This window comes from Muntiacus reevesi, chromosome 17, assembly GCF_963930625.1.
Source record: "Muntiacus reevesi chromosome 17, mMunRee1.1, whole genome shotgun sequence".
NCBI classification, from domain to species: domain Eukaryota; kingdom Metazoa; phylum Chordata; class Mammalia; order Artiodactyla; family Cervidae; genus Muntiacus; species Muntiacus reevesi.
The window spans coordinates 4,330,790-4,354,396 of record NC_089265.1 but is presented as its reverse complement, the minus strand read 5'-3'; the positions used below and the strand labels follow the sequence as shown (position 1 = coordinate 4,354,396).

General features: G+C 38.4%; 1 protein-coding gene and 1 non-coding gene across 2 annotated transcripts in view; both read right to left on the bottom strand.

Moving 5' to 3' along the window:
• The window catches only part of GALNTL6 (polypeptide N-acetylgalactosaminyltransferase like 6), a 1,391,526-nt gene that overhangs the window by 749,171 nt on the left and 618,748 nt on the right, over positions 1–23,607 (bottom strand). The gene's annotated exons all lie outside the window — the stretch shown is intronic.
• LOC136148830 (U6 spliceosomal RNA) lies at positions 12,109–12,215 on the bottom strand. Its single transcript, XR_010659594.1, has one exon. It is a non-coding gene; the product is annotated as a U6 spliceosomal RNA (small nuclear RNA).

Genomic DNA, 23,607 nt, shown 5'->3' with positions numbered 1-23,607 from the left:
AAACAGAGGATATTGGACACAGCAAGAAAAAAAACGACTCATTGGGTACAGGTGTCTTCAATAAGATGGTGACTTTTCAGAAAACATGGAATTCAGAAGATGGAGGGATGCCATATTCAAAATGCTGAAAGAAAACTTCAAATAGGAAGTTTATAATCGGAAAATCTCCTTTTTGAAAATGAAGGAGAGGACGTCCCTGGTGGTCCAACGGTTGAGATCCGCCTGCCAATGCAGGGGATATGCGTCCCGTCCCTGGTCCGGGAAGATTCCACGTGCCTCCGGTAGCTAAGCCATGCGTTAGTACTGCGGAGCCCGCGTGCCGCCGCTCCGGAGCCCGCGTGCCGCCGCTCCGGAAGCCTGTGCGCCCAGAGCCTGTGCCAAGGGAAGCCACTGCGCTGCGAAGCCAGGAACCGCACTGGAGAGCGGCCCTGCCTGCTGCAACGAGAGAAAGCCCACATGCCCCAGTGGAGGCCCTGCAAAGGCAAAAATAAATGCACGCTTAAAAAATGGAGAAATTGAGATATTTTCAGATAAACAAAATCAGAGAATTCGTTGCTGGCACACTTGCCCTCTAGGAACGTCTAAATGAAATAGTTCCTGTTGAAAGGAAAGGACGATAGACATAAAGCATAGATTCACATGAAGAAATAAGATCTACTATTAAAGATAATTACATAGGTAAAAGCAAAGTTTTGTAAAATTTTGTAACTCTTAGTTTCCTATCTGACTTAAAAGACATTGAATAAAACTATAATTGTAAAACAGAGCTGATCAACTTACAACTTATAAAAACTATAATTTGTGTGAAATAATAATACAAAGCAGAGGTAGCAAGAACAAAGATATAGCAATTTTTTTGTTTACTATTGAAATTAACTTGATGTGAATGTAAATGAGACTGGAAATTGCTTTCAGTTCACTGTAACTGTGAGGATAACCACTAGGAAAAATATACATCTGTATGTGTGTATAAACAGGCAACGAAAGTATTCAGTTAGTACACTAAAAATTATATATATTGATATAACTCAAAAGAAGGCAATGATGGAATAAAAGGGGCAAAAAGGCAAGACATTTTTGGAAAAATACCACATGACAAATTCCAACTTATCAGTAAAGATATTAAATGTACATTGACTGCATCCTCCAATCAAATGCCAGAAATAACAATGGCTTTGAAAAACAGCCAACAATATGCTAAAATTACATACTGAAAATTCAAAGACACAGTAGGATCAAAGTATAAGGATGGAAAAAGATACACTGTTTAATCAGTGAGCAAAAGAGAGCCAGCCAGCAGTATCTTAATACCAAAACCAAGGCATCATAAGAAAACTATGGACTGACATCTCTTATAAATATAGATGCAAGATTCTTCACAAAGTACTGACAAACCAAACCCAGCAATATATAAGTTGGACTGTATAACACTACTAAGTGTGTATTATCCAAGGAATGCAGGGTTGGCTTAATAGTCAAAAATCAATTCAGTTCCGTTCAGGTCAGTTGCTCACTCATGCCCGACTCTTTGCGATCTCATGAATTGCAGCATGCCAGGTCTCCCTGTCCATCACCAACTCCCGGAGTTTACTCAAACTCATGTCCATCGAGTTGGTGATGCCATCTCACCATCTCATCCTCTGTCATCCCCTTCTCCTCCTTCCCCCAATCCCTCCCAGCATCAGGGTCTTTTCCAATGAGTCAACTTTTCACATCAGGTGGCCAAAGTATTGGAGTTTCAACTTCAGAATCAGTCCTTCCAATGAACACTCAGGACTGATGTCCTTTAGGATGGACTGGTTGGATCTCCTTGCAGTCCAAGGGACTCTCAAGAGTCTTCTCAACACCGCAGTTCAAAAGCATCAATTCTTCGGCGCTCAACTTTCTTCACAATTAGTATCATGCACATATCATTGAAGGACAAAAGCCACATGACCTTTTTAACAAATGTAGAGAAAGCATTTCATAAATACATCATCCTTTCATAGCAAAACTTTCTAGAAATAAGGATTAAAAGGAAATTTCGTCAATTTGATGAAGGGCATCTACCACAGCTTAAGACACTTAGACACGTAACGAAGAAAGACTGCATTCTTTCCATCTTAGATGAGGACAAGGCAAGGATGTATATATTACCTTTTTATTGAACTTTGTACTGGAGACAATCAGGTAAGGAAAGCAAGTAAAAGGTATTCAGATTGGCAAGAAAGAGTTAAAATAATCTCCAGTTGTAGATGACATGTTCCTATATACAGAAAATCTTATGAAACTCACATAAAATTAGAACGAATAATCAATTTCATATTTTCACCCCCACTTCTGGCAACCACCAATCTGTTCTCTGTAGTTACAGGCTTGGTTAGTTTGTATGCTTGTTTATCTATCTATATATGATTACACAAATATGAGAAATCATATAACATTTTTCCTTTATTACCATGTTAGTTTACTTATCATAATGCCATTGTGGTGCATCTATATTGTGGCAAATGACAAGGTTTCATTCTTTCTAATGGATAAATAGTATTTCATTGTGTGTGTGTGTGTATACCATAATTTCTTTATCTATTTATTGATGTACAATGTAGGTTGTTCTCATACCATGGCTAATGCTACAGTGAACAAGGGCGCATATCATTTTTTTCAAATTGCTGCTATTTCTTCCGATAAATACCCAAAAGAAAATAGAAGTCTACTGCTGGATGGCACAGAGCTTCTAGTTGTAGTTTTTTGAGGAACCTCCATATTGTTTTGCATAGTGGCTGCACCAACGGCATACAAGGGCTCCCTTTTCTCCACATCCATGTCAGCATTTGCTATTTGTAGACCTTTTGACGATAGTTTAATAGATATGAGGTAATATCTCACTGTGGTTTTGATTTATTTTCCTGATAACTAGTGAAATAGAATATCTTTTCATGTACCTGTTAGCCATCTGTATGGTGTACTTTGTAGAAATGCCTATAGTTCCTCTCCTCAGTTTTAAGTGGATTTTTTTTTTTTGTCATTCATTTGTATGAGTTCTTTGCATGTCTTGGATATGTATGCCTAATCAGTTTCAGCAAGGTTGAAGAATACAAAATTGACATATAAAATCAATTGTACTTTTATATACCAGCAATAAACTGTGAAAATGAAATTAAGAAAACACCTCCATTTATAATAGCATCAAAAATATAAAACAATTAGAAATAAATTTAATGCTTCAAGTCTTGTATGCTGAAAACTGTAAAACATTAGTGAATAAACTACAGAAAGTCTAAATGAATGGAAAGATATTCATGTTCATGGACTAGAAGACTTACTGTTTTTCAGATGGCAATATCCTCTAAATTTGACCTACAGATTCAATGATCTCCTTAAAAAATTCAGCTGCATTCTTTTAGAAATGGAAAAGCTGATCCTAAAAGACATATGAGAATGTTATAGATCCAGAAGAGCAAAAATATTTAAAAAGAAAAAGCTGGAAGACACATTTCCTGATTTCAGAATTTACTACAAAAATTTGTTAATCAATATGCTGTCTATTCCAAGATGCTGCTGTTGCTAAGTTGCCTCAGTCATGTCCGACTCTGTGCAGCCCCATAGATGGCAGCCCACCAGGCTCCTCTGTCCCTGGGATTCTCCAGGTGAGAATACTGGAGTGGGTTGCAATTGCCTCCTCCAATGCAAGCATGCATCTAAGTCACTTCAGTCGTGTCCGACTGTGCGACCCCATGGACAGCAGCCCACCAGGCTCCTCTGTCCATAGGGTTCTCCAGGCAAGAATACTGGAGCGGGTTTCTATAAGGATGAACAAATAGATTAATGGAATAGAACTGGGAGTATGGAAATGCTCTTATAATTTTTGGTTGTTTGATTTCAGATATGGATACCTAAAATCATCTATATGGTGCAGGTGGTAAAGAACCTACTTGCCAGTGCAGGAGATGCCCGTTTGCTCCCCAGTTTGGGAAGATCACCTGAAGGATGAAACAGTAACCCAATCTAGTATTCTTGCCTGGAGAGTCCTATGGACAGAGGAGCCTGGAGGGCTAAAGTCCATGGGGTTGCAGAGTTGGACAAGACTGAAGCCACTTAGCACACACACATATGGATGCTAGATAATGGAATGAGGGAAAAATACTCTTCTTAACAACTTGTTCTGGGACAACAAGTGGGATATTCATTTGGAAAGAATAAATCTGGACCCCTTCCTTATACAGTATGCAAAAATTAGCACAAAAGGGATCAAAACAAATGCAAAAGCTAAAAGCATAAAACATTTAGAAGAGAGCAGCTTTGAGAAATTTTTTAATCTTCTGTTAGGTAATATAGTTTTATGTGATACCAAAAGCACTAGAGATGATAAAGAAAAGGAGAAAAATATATATTTGACTCCATTAAAATTAGAAACTTCTGTGTTTCAAAGGAATATCAAGAAAATGAAAAGGTAGTCCACACAAAGGGAGAATATACATGTAAACTATATATCTGATATCACACATATTCAGTATATGCTAAAATCATTATATTTCAACAATGAAAAGATCAAATATTAAAAAAAGTTAGTATAGTATTTAAGTTTATATTTATCCAAAAAGGATAGACAAAATGCAAACAAGCCCATGAAAAAAATATTCAACCTCACTATTTACTGTGAAAGTTGCTCAGTCATGTCTGATTCTGTGATCCTATGGACTGTAGCCCAGCAGGCGGTGTCTGTGGAACTCTCTAGGCAAGCGTACTGGCGTGGGTTGCCATGCCCTCCTACAGGGACTGAGCCCAGGTCTCCCTCATTGCAGGTGAATTCTTTACATCTGAGCCACAAGGGAAGCCCCATTATTTACTAGGGAAATGCAAGTCAAAACCTCAATAAGACACCACTTCTTATGCAATAGAATGACTAAAATGTAAAAAAAAAAAAAAAAAAAAAAAAGACAATAACAAGTGAGGGTAAGAATGTGGAGAAATGGGAATCCTCAAAACTTACCAAGAGATTATAAAATTACAGAACCATTTTGCAGAGTAGTTTGGAAATTCCTCAAAATGTTAAACACATATATGGCCCAGCAACTGGACTCCTAAATATATACTCAACAGTAATGAAAACATGCTGCTCCTGATAATAACTTGTACATGAATGTTCACAGCTGCATTATTGATAAAAACTGATGAATTAATGAATATACTGTGATATATTCCTAAAGTGAAATATTATTAATTATGAAAAGGACTGCAGTATTTATACATGCTTACGGCATGAATGAGACTATAAATGTTATGAAAAGGAAAGAAGTCAGTCACAAAACCCTGTATTGTTATCTCTTTCTATTTATATAAAATGTCCAGGATAAGCAAATACAGACACAGAAGGCTCTGATAAGCTGAGATTTATCTAGCCAATGAGATTAATCAGTGGTGTGATTATTACAAATTAAAAGCTTTTCCCAAAGAGACAAAAGGTAGGTAAATGGTTATCAGGAGTTGAGGGGAGGGAGGAATGGAGAATGATTGTTAATGGATACAGGCTTTGGGGGGAGATGTTGATGAAGATACTCTAAAAATTGAATAGTGATGATGGTTAGACAACTTTGAATATTGCAAAAAAAATAAAGAAACACTAACTTGTATATTTTAGTATGGTTAATTTTATGGTATGTGATTTATGTATCAATAAAGCATTCATTAAAAAAGGAAATAAATTTAAAGGAAAGAAACAATTATCTTTTTTCCAAAGAGCAGATCTTCTTTGTCCAAAATTCTTAGAAAAAGCAAAAAAAATCGATAAAAATAAGGAATAATATCCATGGGGAACTTTAAGGTTTATTCAAATCCCATTTACATTACTGTTTACATTAGAACGTCTTCAGCAAATTATGTCAATTCATAAAGTTTGCTTAACAGAGGGTAGTTAAGTTAAATCTACAGTTCAAAGTATGACAGGAACATGAACTATTAATGTTCAGATTTGTCAGGTTCCCTCTTAACCATAACTGTTAGAAAGGTGAATTTATTTTCACATACATAAAAACGTTATTTTCATTAACATCTACTGCAAAAAGGAAAAGGAATAAACAATTTGACAAGTTGAAAATCAGCAAAAAAACCAAAATTGCTTTAGGATGAGATGTACTAAATGTCTTCATTGTGGGGAAAAAACAAAACAAAACAGCAAAAACAATGGAATGTAACCATTTTAGACTGTCACTTCTCTTTCATTGTAAATTATATGGAATATATTTTACAGATTTCAATTACATTTTTAAAACTTTAAGGGAATAGCTTTACTTTGTTCTGAAATCCCATTAAAATTACTGATGTTAATGGATGCATATTAGAGAGTGTCAATGTTCTTATGTTTTCCCTATTAAACTAAGGGCACATCTTTGTGCACTAAAAAGGAAAAAAAAATGTATAAATTACAAGTAAAATTCTAACAAAATAATATCCATCTTATACTGACTCCTTCCAGTGCTGAATACTGAAAAGGTTTAGAAAAAATCATCAAAAAGAGCAACATAAACTATTTAATAAATGATCTTTATAATCGACTTGATGTAAATAAAAGATAAACATCAACTTTATCTAGTTTATAAATACACAGTCTCTCAAGGAGATACATTTTTTAAAATGTCATGGAAAATACATATGCTTTAGAAATCAGTGTGTAGGTAGTGTGAATTTTTCAATTATTATATTAATTATTATTAATTAATATATCACAATTATTATTGTGATATTATCACAAATATTGTCAATTATTATAGATTATCACAATTATTGAGTTGTTCAATAATTATATTAACTACTAATAATTCAATAATTTATGTTATTACCAAGCATTAGGTCCCTACAACAAAAGACAGACTTCTGGAGTAGAAATTATAAATTATGAGAGTTTTTCTTCATTTGAATATACAGTTACAGAAATCAACCCAACCAAATATTCTTGTAATTTATTTCAAAGAGATTTCATTTAAATTTCAACAAGTCACTGGTATTTCCATTCAGTTCAATTCGGTCATTCAGTTGTGTCCAACTCTTTGTAACCCCATGGACCCCAAGCACACCAGGCTTCCCTGTCCATCACCAACTCACAGTGCTCACTCAAACTCATGTCCATCGAGTGGGTGATGCCATCTAGCCATCTCATCCTCTGTTGTCCCCTTTTCCTCCCACCTAGAATCTTTCCCAGCATCAGGTCTTTTCCAGTGAGTCAGTTCTTCCCATCAGGTGGCCAAAGAATTGGAGTTTCAGCTTCAACATCAGTTCTTCCAATGAATATTTAGGACTGAATTCCTTTAGGATGGACTGGTTGGATCTCCTTGCAGTCCACGGGATTCTCAAGAGTCTTCTCCAACACCACAGTTCAAAAGCATCAATTCTTCCATGATCAGCTTTCTTTATAGTTCAACTCTCACATCCATACACGACTACTGGAAAAACTATAGCTTTGACTAGACAAATGTCTCTGCTTTTTAATATGCTGTCTAGGTTGGTCATAACTTTTCTTCCAAGGAGCAAGTGCCTTTTAATGTCATGGCTGCAATCACCATCTGCACTGATTTTGGAGCCTGCAAAAATAAAGTCTGTCACTGTTTCCATTGTTTCCCCATCTATTTGCCATGAAGTGATGGGACCAGATGCCATGATCTTAGTTTTATGAATGTTGAGTTTTAAGCCAGCTTTTTCACGCTCTTCTTTTACTTTTATCAAAAGGCTTTTTAGTTCTTCTTTGCTTTCTGCCATAAGGGTATTTCAATTACTGCCTGTTAATTTGTATACAGTATTTTTAATATAAATGCATGATCAGTGTTATGTAATTCATTAATTGACATTAATCTTGTGTCAAATATTTGCAAACTAAACAGGCCATCTTTCATTGTCTCAGAGCCCTGGAGTGCTGGCTGCAGTCTTAAACTCATTTGTGAGGAAAATAAAATAGGGACTCAGTCCAGGTCTCCTTTTGACTCTAGTTTGCAGCTTCTAAACTTTCGTATCTACTCCCTGGAACTGTGCTACAGCTCTGGTACTGCCAAGTGCTTCTTTATTGCAACAAGAATTATTTAAGAACTATAACTTCAGCATTAGAACTTTACATCAGAGTATATAACACCATATACAGTTGGGAACCTCCCCTGGAGAAAGAAATGGAAACCACTCCAGGATTCTTGCCTGGGGAATCCCATGGACAGAGGAGCCTGGTGGGCTACAGTTCATGGGGTCACAAAGAGTCAGGCATACGAAAGGACTGAGCATGCACACACACACGCATTCCTGTGTTACTGAGTCATGAATTCGTGTCTGACTCTTTGTGACCTCATGGACCACAGCACGCCAGGCCTCCCTGTCCTTTACTACTTCCCGAAGTTTGCTCAAACTCATGTTTGTTGAGTGGGTGATGCCATCCAACAATCTCATCTTCTGTCATTCCCCTTCTCTTCCTGCTCTCAATCTTTCCTAGAATCAGAGTCTTTTCCAATGGGTTAGCTCTTTGCATCAGGTGGCCAAAGTATTGGAACTTTAGCATTAGTCCTTCTAGTGACTCTTCAGGGTTGATTTCCTTTAGCATGGACTGATTTGCTCTTGTTTGCACACACTTATGTGGCCCTTTTGGTGAAGGGTGACTGAAAAAGTTGTTCATAGCACTTACAACATCTGTCATCATTATAAACCTTTCTGTAGACCTATTTTTTAAAAATTTTACTGCAAGATATTTGCTTTACAATGCTGTAAAGTAGTAGTTGCATATGATATAAGATATTTAATAATTCCTGATGTAGTGGAAAACCAATGCAAGCCTTCCTGAAAAGTTTATACCCCTCTTATTTACAGATATTATTTTGCTGGTATTCTCCACAGAAAAAACTTTTTACAATAAAAATAAAACAATTTTCTTTAGATGTATTTTTGCTATCATTTTATGTCCTCAGCTAATATGAGAAGATAAACTAGAACCTTTATTAATTAATAGAACAGTGAAGGTGTTGACAAAAAGGGTTAAAAGCCTGAAGTTTTATAAATTTAAACTTTAACCTTCTCATGTGTTCATGAGACATACACATATTCATGTCTGAGAAGGTGAAATTAAATTTCTTTGGAAGAAAACATGTATAACTATACTATTTACATAGTACAACTATATTATATAAGATTTACATAGTAGAACTATATTATTCATTCAGGAGATTTTGTTCTGTCCATTTGTAGAAGTACAAAATGAGAAACCTATCTGCATTAACATGTCCATTAAAATCAAAGATGTGGCACAGCCCTTACTCTCATTTCTTGCATGTAAGTCAGGACATTGAAATAACATCTTAAAAGCGATCAGTGAATGAGATGAACAAAGTTTTATTCTCATAGGTGCGCTATTCTTTCACACAGTTTAACACAGTTTTCCCACTGTAGATCTAACGCAAATACACAAAGGAGAACAAGCTTACACTGATATCAATATCATCTCAAGAAAACTTGCCCTTATTGGGGGGGGGGATTCATTATCTGGTAATTGAATCAGGGTCTAACCAATGACTGAGGTGAACAACTTCTACTTCCTTCTGTCTCAATAAATCATAAGGTGAACCCACACAGATGAAAATACTCCCCCACCAGGAGCCCTTTTCAAGCTTGCAGTCTGGTCAGCATGGTGAGAAAATCGCCAACATATCTGTTGGCCAAAAAAGAGAAAGCAATCCCAGAGCTGTCTGCACAAACAGAACTCTTCTCCCTGCCTCTGTTTTCTCTCTCCCAATGAAACTGATCCATAAAAACAGTGCACTGCAACTCACAGGGTGTTAATTTTAAAGCCTAAACCTCAGAAAATTCTAATTCCTCAGTTGAGACCACTTCCTGTACCAAATGGACACCTGAGAACTTTATGTCTCTTCTATTCATCAGTCAGCTAACATCTGAAGCTGGTGAGGAGTTAATATATTTTTTAACCCTAAGGAAAGAAGAAAAGGGCTTCCCAAGTGGTGCTGGTGGTAAAGAACCTGTCTTCCAATGCAGGGGACTTAAGAAGGGAATGGCAACCCACTCCAGTATTCTTGGCTGGAGAATCCCATGGTCAGAAGAGCCGGTGGGATATAGTTGATAGGGCCACAAAGAGTCGGGCACAGCTGACTAAGCACAACGCAATACAGTGAACAAAACAGAAAGACACCAATTAGATTTGAAAATTTTACCTGAAATTAAAATTTAAAAAGCAAACAGTTTCTGTTTTGTCAGTCAGATCTACCTAAAAGCGCTTATCAGAAAACAATATATATGTAGTTTCTATATGACCTTTAGTAATAGAGACAATAAAAAGTGGATGACAAATTAGAAAACTTTCCATAAACCATGCTGCTGCTGCTGCTAAGTCACTTCAGTCGTGTCCAACTCTGTGCGACCCCATAGACGGCAGCCCACCAGGCTCCCCCGTCCCTGGGATCCTCCAGGCAGGAGCACTGGAGTGGGTTGCCATTTCCTTCTCCAATGCATGAAAATGAAAAGTGAAAGTAAAGTCGCTCAGTCGTGTCTGACTCTTTGCGACCCCATGGACTGCAGCCCACCAGGCTCCTCCGTCCATGGGATTTTCCAGGCAAGAGCACTGGAGTGGGGTGCCATTGCCTTCTTCAGGTCCATAAACCATAACCATCACCAAAACACGTGCTATCAAATTCGCTGTCTCCTATCCTCCACCAGTCAGTGTCAAGTTGAAACAAATAGAGATGAATTGCTGCTTTTTCTGCAGTGACATAAGGCTTATTCTAGATTTTGACAGGGCCTGCACATAACAGAGCTCTTAATGGAAGTTGAAATTGTCTTCAATTATACCCAGTGTCTAAAGGTGGGTCAGCCTGGCTTTTTAAGCTCTTAAAATAACTCTGATTTCTGTCAGGGTTACCAAATTAATAGGACTCTATGAACTTTTGTCCTTACTTAAACGTTAAAACTTAGAAGAAAGTACTATATACTGTATGACTTTTTAAAAAGATTTCACATGTTAGGTTTCCAGATGAATTCTGAAGTTTATGCATAAGAAGGAATTAGAAGAAAATCAAGATGAGGGTTGAAATTAAAATTCATCTCAACCATGAGGGCTGAGGATGTTATGGTTTTACTTCTGAAATGAAGGGGGGCTTTTTCATCCATGATATATTAATTTACTTAGCAAATGTTAATTAAGAATCCTCTCCTCTGTATTTCAGCCATTGGGGATGTAGCGTGACAAACCTGAATCTGCCCTCAGAGCTGACTGTCCAATGTGAGGACAGAGACCATAAGCATGCTAATTGTTTTCACAATTTTAAAATGTTATATAGGACACGCTATAACTTGTAGCACTATGCCCATGGGATTTCCCAGATAAGAATACCAGAATGGGTTGCATTTCCTTCTCCAGCGAATCTTCCCAACGCAGGGACTGAACCCGAGTCTCCTGCGTGGCAGGCAGATTCTTACCACTGAGTCACCAGGCAAGTCCAAAATAATTAATACCATATCTTAAATTACTTACAAACTCTCTAAATAACTTCGTAAGTCATGAGCTTGTTAGTTTTGGAGATAATTGTTGCAAAGAAGCATTTTGTGGCTAGAAGCTCCATTATCTAACAAATATCACTATATGAAGTAGCAAAGTTTTCTATTTTGTGGAATCTCTTGATCATTTTAATAAGCTAAAGGGTGAAGACATAAATTCTACTAATAGCTGAATCTATTTTTCATATGTTTACTTTTTTTGTCTTTCCTTCTACTCCTAAATTTTCTTTTTATTTTTTCCTTTATTTTTTATTAGTTGGAGGCTAATTACTTTACAATATTGTAGTGGTTTTTGCCATACATTGACATGAATCAGCCATGGATTTACATGTGTTCCCCATCCTGAACCCCCCTCCCGCCTCCCTCCCCACCCCATCCCTCTGGGTCATCCCAGTGTACCAGCCCTGAGCACTTGTCTCATGCATCCAACCTGGGCTGGCGATCTGTTTCACACTTCTTAATATACATATTTCAATGCTATTCTCTCAGATCATCCCACCCTCGCCTTCTCCCATAGAGTCCAAAATTCTGTTCTGTACATCTGTGTCTCTTTTTCTGTCCTGCATATAGGGTTATCACTACCATCTTTTTAAATTGCATAAAAATATGGAACGCTTCAAAAATTTGTGTGTCATACTTGTGCAGGGGCCATGCTAATCTTCTCTGTATTGTTCCAATTTTAGTATATGTGCTGCCGAAGCGAGCACCATATGTTTACTTTTGAAGACAAGAATGGTTTCTTTTCCCAGGGATAAGCATATGAATGAATACACAGGCTGGTCCAATCGATAAAACTTTTATGACTATGACCTAGACTCAGACATAAAAAAATAAACATGATAATCCCCTTCTTCAAGGAGCTCACCAGTCTGTAGTAGGGATAGACAGAAATGCACATCCAAATAATGTGGAAATTGAAATGATATTAATGGAGAAAAATTGCAACAGTAAAGAGGAATAATCCTTAAAGGGAAGTGCCAACAGGGTTATGGGCTTCTCTGTGCCAAGCACTAAGTACTTTAAATGTATTCCCTTTAATCCTTCAGACCTCTCGATGAGATGGGTACTATTATCTTCATTTTACTGCCGGGAAAATTGAGTCACAGGATTTTGAAGCTGTTGATTGTTTTAAAGTAATCCTTTCTAGGCCTCTCAAATAGTAATGTTACAGTGAAAAGGAAAAAGAGGAAGGAGTTTTCTTTTCCTTTCCTGAGAACAAAAAAGATAGAACAGCGAGCAGGCCTGAACATTTTCATGGTTTTTACTTTAACACTTCCTAATCTGTAATCTGTAACTAAATTTGCTTTCCTGCCCCCCAACTCTGCATGAGCTACATTTTGCACCTATTATCCTTCGGAAGTGTTAGTCACACTTGACTCTTTGTGACCCCATGGACTGTAGCCCACCAGGCTTCTCTGTCCATGGGATTCTCCAGGCAAGAATACTGGAGTGGGTTGCCATTTCCTCCTCCAGGGCATCTTCCCAACCCAGGAATAAGATCCGGGTCTCCTGCATTGCAGGCAGATTCTTTACTGTTTGAGTCGCCTGGGAAGTTCAGTGACTTCAACTCTACGCTAATTACATCCTATATCTAGCACTCACCTTTATAGCACTCACTCTGCAAGCCATCTCTTGTATTTTTCTCTTTTTACATATGAGAAAGAAAGGGCAGGGCCACTGCACAGTTAGACTCAATTCCTGGTTAGTGACACCAGTCTATGACTGTTTTTGAAACAATGCAAGAGAAAGAAGAATATAGGATTCTCACACCTTTGTTCCTCATCACTACTTCTGATTGGGAGCCCTCATCTTATATAAGCCCCGAGGCTCCTCATGGAGTGGGGACAGCTCTTGAGGCATGAGCCTACTGTTTCCCTCTCCACCAGCTGGGAATTAAAGCCACCTTTCTGTTTCCTCCAAATTCTCCCCCATGTTTTTTATTCAGCTTCGGTGGGCAGAGAAAGCCAAGATTTTGGCCAGCAACAGTAAGTGGCCCAGCCTGACATGGGAGGGTTTCAAGGCAAGTGGACTGAAGGTGTCATATTAGTCTTAAAGGACTAGTCAAAATAGGGACACGGAAGCAAGGGATGTTTCATGGAGATACATTTCAGGTCAAAAAAATAGGACTGAAAACATATCAGAGGTGACTGACATACACTGTGTGGAGGGAAAACCTGCTATTTTGGTTTTTCAATGACAATGACTGGAAGAGGGAGTTCAGAGAAGGTGAGTAGAGATGTCAAGAACTCAGAGCCTCTTGAGGAAGAGCGGACTCCGAGGGGCAGGCGAGGGTGGGGCCCCCAGAAAGTGAAGGAGAGTTTTAAAAATAGTGATTGGCAAAGTTTTGGTGGTAATAAAAGTCATTTTGATAATGAGTGATGGATTTTAGTAGGACAAGCCTGGAGACAGAATAAGTCAGAAGGTGCATTTCAATAAGTTAATTAGAGGTACTTTGAGTGGATTTTTTTTTTTTTTTTTGGTTGTGCATGTGGTTTGAGGGATCTCAGTTCTCTAGTCAGGGATTGAATCACCCCAGACCATGACAGTGAAAACCTAGAATCCTAACTAAAATGCAACCAAGAGTCCCTAGGAGTGTAAGGAGATCAATCTAGTCCATCCTAAAGGAATCAACCCTGAATATTCATTGGAAGTTCTGATTCTGAAGCTGAAACTCCAATACTTTGGACACCTGATGTGAAGAGTCGACTCATTGGAAAATATCCGGATGCTGAGAAAGATTGAAGGTGGGAGGAGAAGGGGGCAACAAGAATGAGATGGTTGGATGGCATCACCAATTCGGTGGGCATGAGTCTGTGCAAACTCCAGGAGATAGTGAAGAACAGGGAAGCCTGGTGTGCTGCAGCCCATGGGTTGCAAAGAGTCGGACACAACTGTATAGCAATAAAAACTTGAATTAAACTACTTCATTTCCTAGATTTATTTAATCAGAATAAATAATTAAATTCTAAAATAACTAATTTACTTTAATTATCCAAATCTCATATAAGGAGCTCCTTAGACTCTGTATTTCTCAGAATTACAATTTTCAGTGGTAGCTATACAGCTTCAGAATCAGCTTGATGAAAACTCAGTGAGCCCAGAAACTCCTAAAGATAGTGTTTGTCCCTTGTTGAGGTTTAGGTAATTTTTCTACCAATGTGTTGCAACTATTCTAAGTTTATAGCTTTAAAGTAAAGAAATAATTACTTGTTTAAACATGTTTTAATCATCTCTGAAGCAAAGATATTAATTCTGTGCCCAAAACTGTTGGAGAGAGAATCAGTAGCCATCTAGTTCAATTTCAACATTGATAGAAAACAATAACACCCTAAATTATTAAGTGCCCAGATTATACCCATCAAAGTTCTAATTGCTTTATATGCAGAAACTCAACCTCCCAATGAGTACATGACAAGTGAGATAAATAGCTTGTTCTTGGTGACAACATCAGTAAAAGTAAAGCCACGACACACACCTACAACCATGCCCAAAGCACCTACTTCACCAGCCCCTCTCATGACAGAGAAGGGGAGGAGGAGACACTGGCTGACGTGGCTAGTTTGTTATTAATGGAGCACAGCCCAGGGCCCTTCCTTAGACACCATGTCCCATTTTCTGCCTCTTCTGACTCACTGTTGATAAAATAAGAGAATTAACCTCATTTGCTGACCCTGAAAATGAATAGAAGATGTTGATATTATTCACCATGCAATGTCTTGGCAACAGCTTAGCCTAGGGTCCATTTTTAGACCAAGTGTAGGACCATAATCTGTAAGCATCTCCTAACACCAGAAGGAATGAAGCTCAGCACTGATGTGAGAGCATGGGGTAGCTTTCTTACTGGGCATGTTGGATTTCAGTTCCCTTACAGCTCTTCTCTGATCCTAAAAGGGACAGGGGCTTAAAGTAATTGAACAGATCAATCACTGTATCTGTTACCAGTGATGCCCTGTAATTAACATCTCTCACCAGGAAAGAGCCTTCACCAGGTCAAATCATCTCAGGAGCTCAACCTATATTGTTAAGGGATTTGAATTTACCATAAAATGTTAACTGTTCTGTAGTACAGACTCAGAGTTTCCCCTAAAATTAGCAAGATAACCCTTTTTTAATTCTCAAAGAGGTAACAACAAATTTTAGGGATGGTAGGTAAAGGGTCCAAAATTGTGGTTAAAAATCTGCAGCTAAAAGGGAGACAAAGAAATTAAAAAGCCTGCACAAAAACAGAACAAAGGGAAAATCTACAGCCTGGAGCTTTGGCAGGAAAAACATGCCCAACAAGCCCCTTTCCCTAATTGGTCTTGCATACACACCCTCTTTGACATGGGGTGAAAGACACTGGACTCCTAGGACTGCTTGGGGGAGGGAACAAGGACATAAAAAGAAAACCTTAAAGGTGTGGGGCCCCTCCTATGGGGTTAGTCCACTCTCACATCTGGGGAGTATATTTTTTCATGTCACTTGTTTAATAAATCCTGCCTGAATGAGATTTCTGCTCTGTTGTGTTTTTTTTAATTGATTGATGATTGGTTTGCAATATTGGTTTGATTTCTGTCCTACATCAATATGAATTGACCAAAGGTATACATGTGTCCCCTCCCTCTTGAATCCCCCTTGTTTTAATTTTTTATTATGGCAAGACAAGGACAGAGGAAGAGGACCATGCCCGACATAGATATTAAGCAACCAGCATTCCTAAAACTTGAAACATATGTTTGGCATGCTATATCCATTTGCTGAATTATGTTACACACTATCCTTAATGATCAGGTGTCTAAACATGAAACCATGGAGTAGGTTCATTCCTTTCAAAGATAAGGAGAGACAGAGAAAGACAATTAGGGAACAAGCTGAAAATATTGAATGCAGCCTTCTATTCAGGGCTTGAAAGAAACTGCCTCTGGCCTACAGAAGAGTTCAGTCTGTGATACCTGGGTTTGATCTGAATAATTACACACAGCAGATGTGCTTTTGGGTCAACAGTCTGATACGAAGGAATCACATATTCATTGAAATTATTCATGGTTATTCTCTTTCAAGTTCTACCAATGAGTATTATTTTACAATTTTTACCATGAGCAGTGAAATCACAGACAGTTCTAAAGTCAGTTATAAAGTCAAGTGCAATAGTCTTTTTGATTTCAGACCCCTCGTTTTCCTAAATAGAGTCTCCTTCATGGTTCCTCCATGCTGGATGATACAATTTTTGGAATCATTCATCAGTTCCCTGATCTCTAGTCAATGTGGCCTTATTTGATTAACTATACTTTCTGATCAGTTCAGTTCAGTAGCTCAGTTGTGTCCGACTCTTTGTGACCACACGGACTGCAGCACGCCAGGCTTCCCTGTCCATCACCAACTCCCAGAGCTTGCTCAAACTCATGTCCACTGAGTCGGTGATGCCATCCAACCATATCATCCTCTGTTGTCCCCTTCTCCTCCTGCCTAAAAACTATACTCTACACTATTGAAATCATCATGTCACTGCAGATGAGCATGCAGTTTCCAGATTATTAGCTGGTTAAACTCAAGGTTGTCATCATTAAGGGCACCTTATTTATCAGTCCCATTTGCCAGTTACAAGAAAGTATTTCTGCAGGAAGAAAGTGTTTGGCTAAGAAAACATCACTGATGAACTTTCAGTGTTTCCCATTAGGCTGGCTGATTGCTACTAACCAGCTACAGATAAATGAAGGAAGTTCTGGTTTATACTTCCCTGAATCTTTGCCCATCAGAATGACTTCCCCTTTTGATTCATAAATTCTTATGCAATGAGGGACCTGTGGCAATTTACAAGATGATCATATCACCTATGGTCTTAGGTAGGATGCCAGGATTGCCAAGCTGTCTGGGTCTCTTTAGGGCTTCATACTGAGGCAAAGAGACCTCAAGTAAAGGAAAACATAAAGACTATGGTCAGCAAAAATGACAGTTTCAGGGATTCCAGGGAGCTTAGCATACCACTAAGAGTTATCTGATTAGGACATCTCCTATTCAGCCTGGCTTCTATTTCAGTGGAGACACCATTACTCATGTATGTCTCACGTTTCCTAGAGAAGTGTGTGTGACAAAGTGGTTTAGCAGGTGAGCGCATCTATAGGCTGCTCAATGTCATGCTATTGAGGTAACCTCAGATGTTTAAAAGAGTGGCCTATGAAAGCCATCTGCTATACGAGGGAGCCAAGGGGGCAAGGCAGTTTGATCTCTTGAGGGCATGTTAAATTATGGTCACTCCTTGGCTTAGGGTGAAAGTCCCAGGTCTAAGAGAGTCTGAGCTTGGAAGTCATACCCTTCCCCCATCCAGGGATGCAGTCTGGCTGACATTTAACTGACTTGTGCTGACTCCAAGTGCTTCCTGCTACCATGAGTATTACTACTGCAGTGTTGCTCAGTCGCTAAGTCATGTCTGCTTCTTTGTAACCACATGGACTGCAGCAGGCTTCTGTCTTCACTGTCTTCCAGGGCTTGCTCAAACTCATGTCCACTGAGTCGGTGATGTCATCCAACCATCTCATCCTTTGTCGTCCCTTTCTCTTCCTGCCGTCAATCTTCCCCAGTGTCAGGGTCTTTATCAATGAGTCAGTTCTTTGCATCAGGTGGCCAAAGTTTTGGAGCTTCAGGGTTGATTTCCTTTAGGATTAACTGGTTTGATCTCCTTGAAGTTCAAGGGACTCTCAAGAGTGTTCTCCAGCTTTTGAGTAACACTAGTGCCTAGTAGTGTTACTTAAAAAGCATGGATGCAATTCCTTAAAAAAAAAAAAAAAAACTTTTTCAAAAAATTGTAAACAAGTTCACTGAACTTTGGAACCTGAAATGTGCCTTTTTACAGGTATAAATTCTATATGTATCAGACTCCAGTCTCGGGAAGTTATTTCCTTCATCATCATTTCATGGAGATCATTCTCAGTTAAAAGATAAATTTTGTAATTTCTCCAAGCTCATGGTGATCATTTAGCCCTTCAAGCTTGAGCTTATCTGAAGCGGTCATGGATTTTCCTGCTATCTTCCTCTCTATAGCAAGTGACTTATTTTTCCAAACCTTTCAGTTTAGAGATAATTTTTTTTTTGAAAGGGAAAAAACAGTGAAATCATAGCTTGATGTTTCGATAATCTAAGGTTACATCAACCCTTTCTAAGGTCCCTAAACCTGAAGTGGCAGAGCTGAGACTTGGATTCAAGGCTCTTAACACATAGACTGTTAACTGTTTGGTATATTTCTATCTGTTCCAATGACTCCATGATTTTATAATCCTCAATACTGTAAAATAAATAAATAGCTTTTCTCCACAGAACCTTTCATTTATTTTCTAAGTGTTTCAAGTGAACGAGACTAAAAGAAAAAATAAATGTACCCAATCTGAAAGAAATCAATTGCTTAAATGTTATTTCAAACCTGTGGTATATCTCCATGAGGTTGGCAGTGGCCTTAATTTATCCTGCATGCTTGTGCTAAGTCGCTTCAGCCATGTCTGACTCTTTGCCACCCTTTGGACTGTAGCCTGCCAGGCTCCTCTGTCCATGGGATTTTTCAGGCAAGAACACTGTGGTGGGTTGCCATGCCCTCCTCCAGGGGATCTTCCCAATCCAGAGATCTAACCTGTGTCTCTTTTGTCTCCTGAACTGGCAAGCAAATTCTTTACCACTAGTGCTACCTGGGAAGCTCAATTTATCCTGTAGAAATATGCAAAGTCAAAATGATTAGTTACAGAGTTCAAGTTTACTAGGGTGTAACATTAAGGTTCCTTGGGTCACTGTCCCACTACAATGTAGGGGTCAGAGTTTTCTGGGATATTGAGGCAGCCACTAGTTTTTTTGGTGGCTTGTGGATACATATTCCACATAGAGTTTTAGGAGATAAAACAGAAAAAAATGAAAAAATAAGGATGTTTGCATTAGTATTCAATCCGATACCAGATATTTGCTCAGGCTTCCCCACCCTTACCCCCCTGCCAACAGCTTCTCAGGCCCAGAAGGACTCTCACTTTCTGGGATATTTTACACCAGTGGGCCCCTCCCTCCCCTGCAGCAATCTCGAGTGTCCTACTTTCTGTGAAGTGAGGCAGACTAAATACGCAACAATACATCCAGAGAGAAGACAGACTTAGATGATCTACAAGGGGCCAGCCTAGAGCCCATTCCCTTACCTCAATAAATTCTACTGTGAACCAGCCTGAGAAGCAACATTAAGCATATCTATGTTTTAAAACCTGTTATCACTTTTTGACCCTCTCAGTGTTAGAAACACTCTTCTCCAGGAGGAAAGACCTGATTCCGCCCCCCCCCCCACCCCCCGCAAGGGTATAAGGCCTTTTGGATACTGGAATTTGTGCATTCAAGTCATTTTTTTTCTCAGAAATTCTCCATTCTACTATGTGTGTGTACACAGTGAAATGGTTTTTATCATGACCCTGAACCTAAGGTGGAAATGGCTAATAAATTAAATTCAATTATCTAGTGTCTATGTAACTGGGGCACAGCTATATCAAATTACAGGTACTTATCAGAATGGTTCTAGTTTCTCAGAATTAGACATATGAGAAAACTACAGAGGAGAGGAATCCAGGCTTCCTAAGCAGAAGCGTTATCCATTTGAGGTTCATGTAGCATTTATGCCTGCAGATAAAGCTGCCCTCATGTGTGACCTAGGATGTCACCTCCCTGTTTCCATTTACTCATCTATAAAACTTAGATGTTTAAAACTTTGTAAAGTTTTAGACAAAAGTTCCAGATCCCCTGCCATTTGTTTCATCCCAAAGATCTACCTGCAGTTTGAAATTAAAAGACACTTGGCTCCTTGGAAGAAAAGCTATGATAAAACTAGACAGTGTATTAAAAAGCAGAGACATCACTTTCCCAACAACCGTCTAGTCAGAGCTATGGTTTCTCCAGTGGTCATGTACGGATGAGAGAGCTGGACCATAAAGAAGGCTGAGCACTGAAGAATTGATGCTTTCAAACCGTGGTGCTGGAGAGGACTCTGGAGGGCCCTTTGGACTGCAAGGAGATCAAATCAGTCAATCCTAAAAGAAACAAACTGAATAGTCATTGGAAGGACTGAGGCTGAAGCTGAAGCACCAATATTTTGGCTACCTGATTCAAAGACCGATTCACTGTAAAAGACTCACCAAGTCACTGTAAAGACTTTTGAGGGCAGGAGGAGGGGGCGACAGAGGATGAGGTGGTTGGATGGCATCGCCGACTCAGTGGAGATGAATTCGAGCAAACTTTGGGAGACAGTGAAGGACAGGGAAGCCTGGTGTGCTGCAGTCCACTGGGTCGCAAAGAGTCTGACTGAATGAACAACACCACTATGGAGTTGTTCCTTAGTAGACATAAATGATTTAATCTTTATTAGAGAATTTTGTTAAAATGTGTTTCGTATATACTGATGCATTTGATGTCTAAAACTTGCCACCTCATCAAAAACCTTGAGTGATGAGAGACTGAAAATTTTCTAAGGAACTGTTGTAAGTCAAGATAAAGAAGGAATTATATTCAGTTTTTTTTTGCACTGTGTCAATGCATTGAGCATTTCTTTTTTAATTAAGAGCAGAGGGATATTGAGATATCAAAAAATAACTGTTTGAAATACCAAACTTAAAAAAAATTTTTATTAAAGCTCACTAGCTGAGGTTTGCTGACAAGGGGAATAATTATACAATATAAGCTTTTATTTCATCAGAGAATGTCATGCCTACCCAAGACCTGAAGCCCAGGATCCAGAAAATGGTTTCAAATGAGTGACAATCCTACTCAAAACAGCTGTCTGCGAGGAAAATAAACGGGATTTAATCTGCCATAAAATGGATTATGCAATTTATTTTTTCTTGAGGAAGTCATGCTTTGTGACATCAGTGAGCTGTAACAGTTTTGCTTTGAAAAGAAGCATCCTACTCTTTGCCAAACCTATATTAATTCACTGCAGTTTTCATCCAGATAAAGCAACCAGAAAGCCAGAGGGGCTTACCCCCACCCACCACCTGAGGGTCTTTAGAAGGCCTGGTTTATGAGCCCTAAGTAATTATTCAGTTCAGAGAGAGGTTTTAAGATGGTTCCCTATGAAGGTTGAAATACATTAAATTATATATTAACATTCTACCAAAAAATGACATTGTTCAATTAATTGACAATGATTTACAAATTATATATTAATGTTCTAGAAAAGATGACATTAATGTTCTACAATGACAATCTCATACACTTTAAACTAACATTAACAAGAGAATACAACTGTAAAAGAGCAAAATGCTAGTTAGAAAAATGACAATTAGATGAGATGTATCATTTTTTTAAATGAAAATAATTTTAAATGCTTAAAGGCAATGAATAGAGGAAATATAAATACTTATAAATCCCAAATGGACTAAATTTTCCATATGGCATTTTTAAAGATCTCACAGGAGTTACATTATTTTTAATTTATTTCATTTACTTAAATACACAGAATATTTTAAGTGATAAAGAAAAAAGAAAGCAATAATAAAAATTTTCAACTGTGAAATATGCTTTAATATTTGGTACCTAACTACAGCCCAACTAGACAATCGAATTTAGGTGTGCCTCTTCATTCTATTACACATTTTCCAAGATACTTATTTTTGGTGCTTAAAATTCATCCAGAACTGGTCCATTCTGACACTCTAGTCTCAAATTCTACGTTAGAACATTTTAAAAACAGTTTTTAATTAACAGTACATAAAATGCCTATTAATATGAAAGTCTCAGCAAATTTATTTTTATTCAGTTAAATATGTTTTACTCAAAGTGAACTGAAATAAATTTCACCAAATTTTATATATTATAAGTTTATTTAAAAGACAGACAAATGTAACCCCCAAAGTTCTGAACCTTCTCAGTTCAGTTCAGTTCAGTAGCTCAGTTGAGTCTGACCCTTTGTAACCCCATGAACCTCAGCACTCCAGGCCTCCCTGTCCATCACCAACTCCCAGAGTTTAACCAAACTCATGTCCACTGAGTCGGTGATGCCATCCAGCCATCTCATCCTCTGTTGTCCCCTTCTCCTCCTGCCCTCAATCTTTCCCAGCATCAGTATCTTTTCAAATGAGTCAGCTTTTTGCATCAGGTGGCCCAAGAATTGGAGTTTCAGTTTCAACATCAATCCTTCCAATGAACACCCAGGACTGATCTCCCTTAGGATGGACTGGTTGGATCTCCTTGCAGTGCAAAGGACTCTCTCCAGAGTCTTCTCCAATACCACAGTTCAAAAGCATCAATTCTTCAGCGCTCAGCTTTCTTCACCGTCCAACTCTCACATCCATACATGACCACTGGGAAAACCATAACCTTGACTAGACAGACCTTTGTTGGCAAAGTAATGTCTCTGCTTTTTATTTGCTATCTAGGTTGGTCATAACTTTCCTGCCAAGGAGTAAGTGTCTTAATTTCATGGCTGCAGTCACCATCTGCAGTGATTTTGGAGCCTAAAAGAATCAAGTCTGCCACTGTTTCCACTGTTTCCCCATTTATTTGCCATGATGTGATGGGACCGGATGCCATGATCTAGTTTTCTGAATGCTGAGCTTTAAGCCAACTTTTTCACTCTTTCTCTTTCATCAAGAGGTTCTTTAGTTTTCTTCACTTTCTGCCATAAGGGTGGTGTCATCTGCATATCTGAGGCTATTGATATTTCTTCCTGCAATCTTGATTCTAGCTTGTGCTTCATCCAGCCCAGTGCTTCTCATGATGTACTCTGCATATAAGTTAAGTAAGCAGGATGACAATATATAATCTTGACATATTCCTTTTCCTGTTTGGAACTAATCCCTTGTTCCATGATCAGTTCTAACTGTTGCTTCCTGACCTGCATACAGATTTCTCAAGAGGCAGGTCAGGTGGTATGGTATTTCCATCTCTTTCAGAATTTTCCACAGTTTGTTGTGATCCATACAGTCAAAGGCTTTGGTATAGTCAATAAAGCAGAAATAGATGTTTTTCTGGAACTCTCTTGCTTTTATGATGATCCAGCAGATTTTGGCAATTTGATCTCTGGTTCCTCTGCCTTTTCTAAAACCAGCTTGAATCTTCTAGGGCCAGTTATATAAAGACAAATTCATGAAACAATTCATCAAGAATAACACA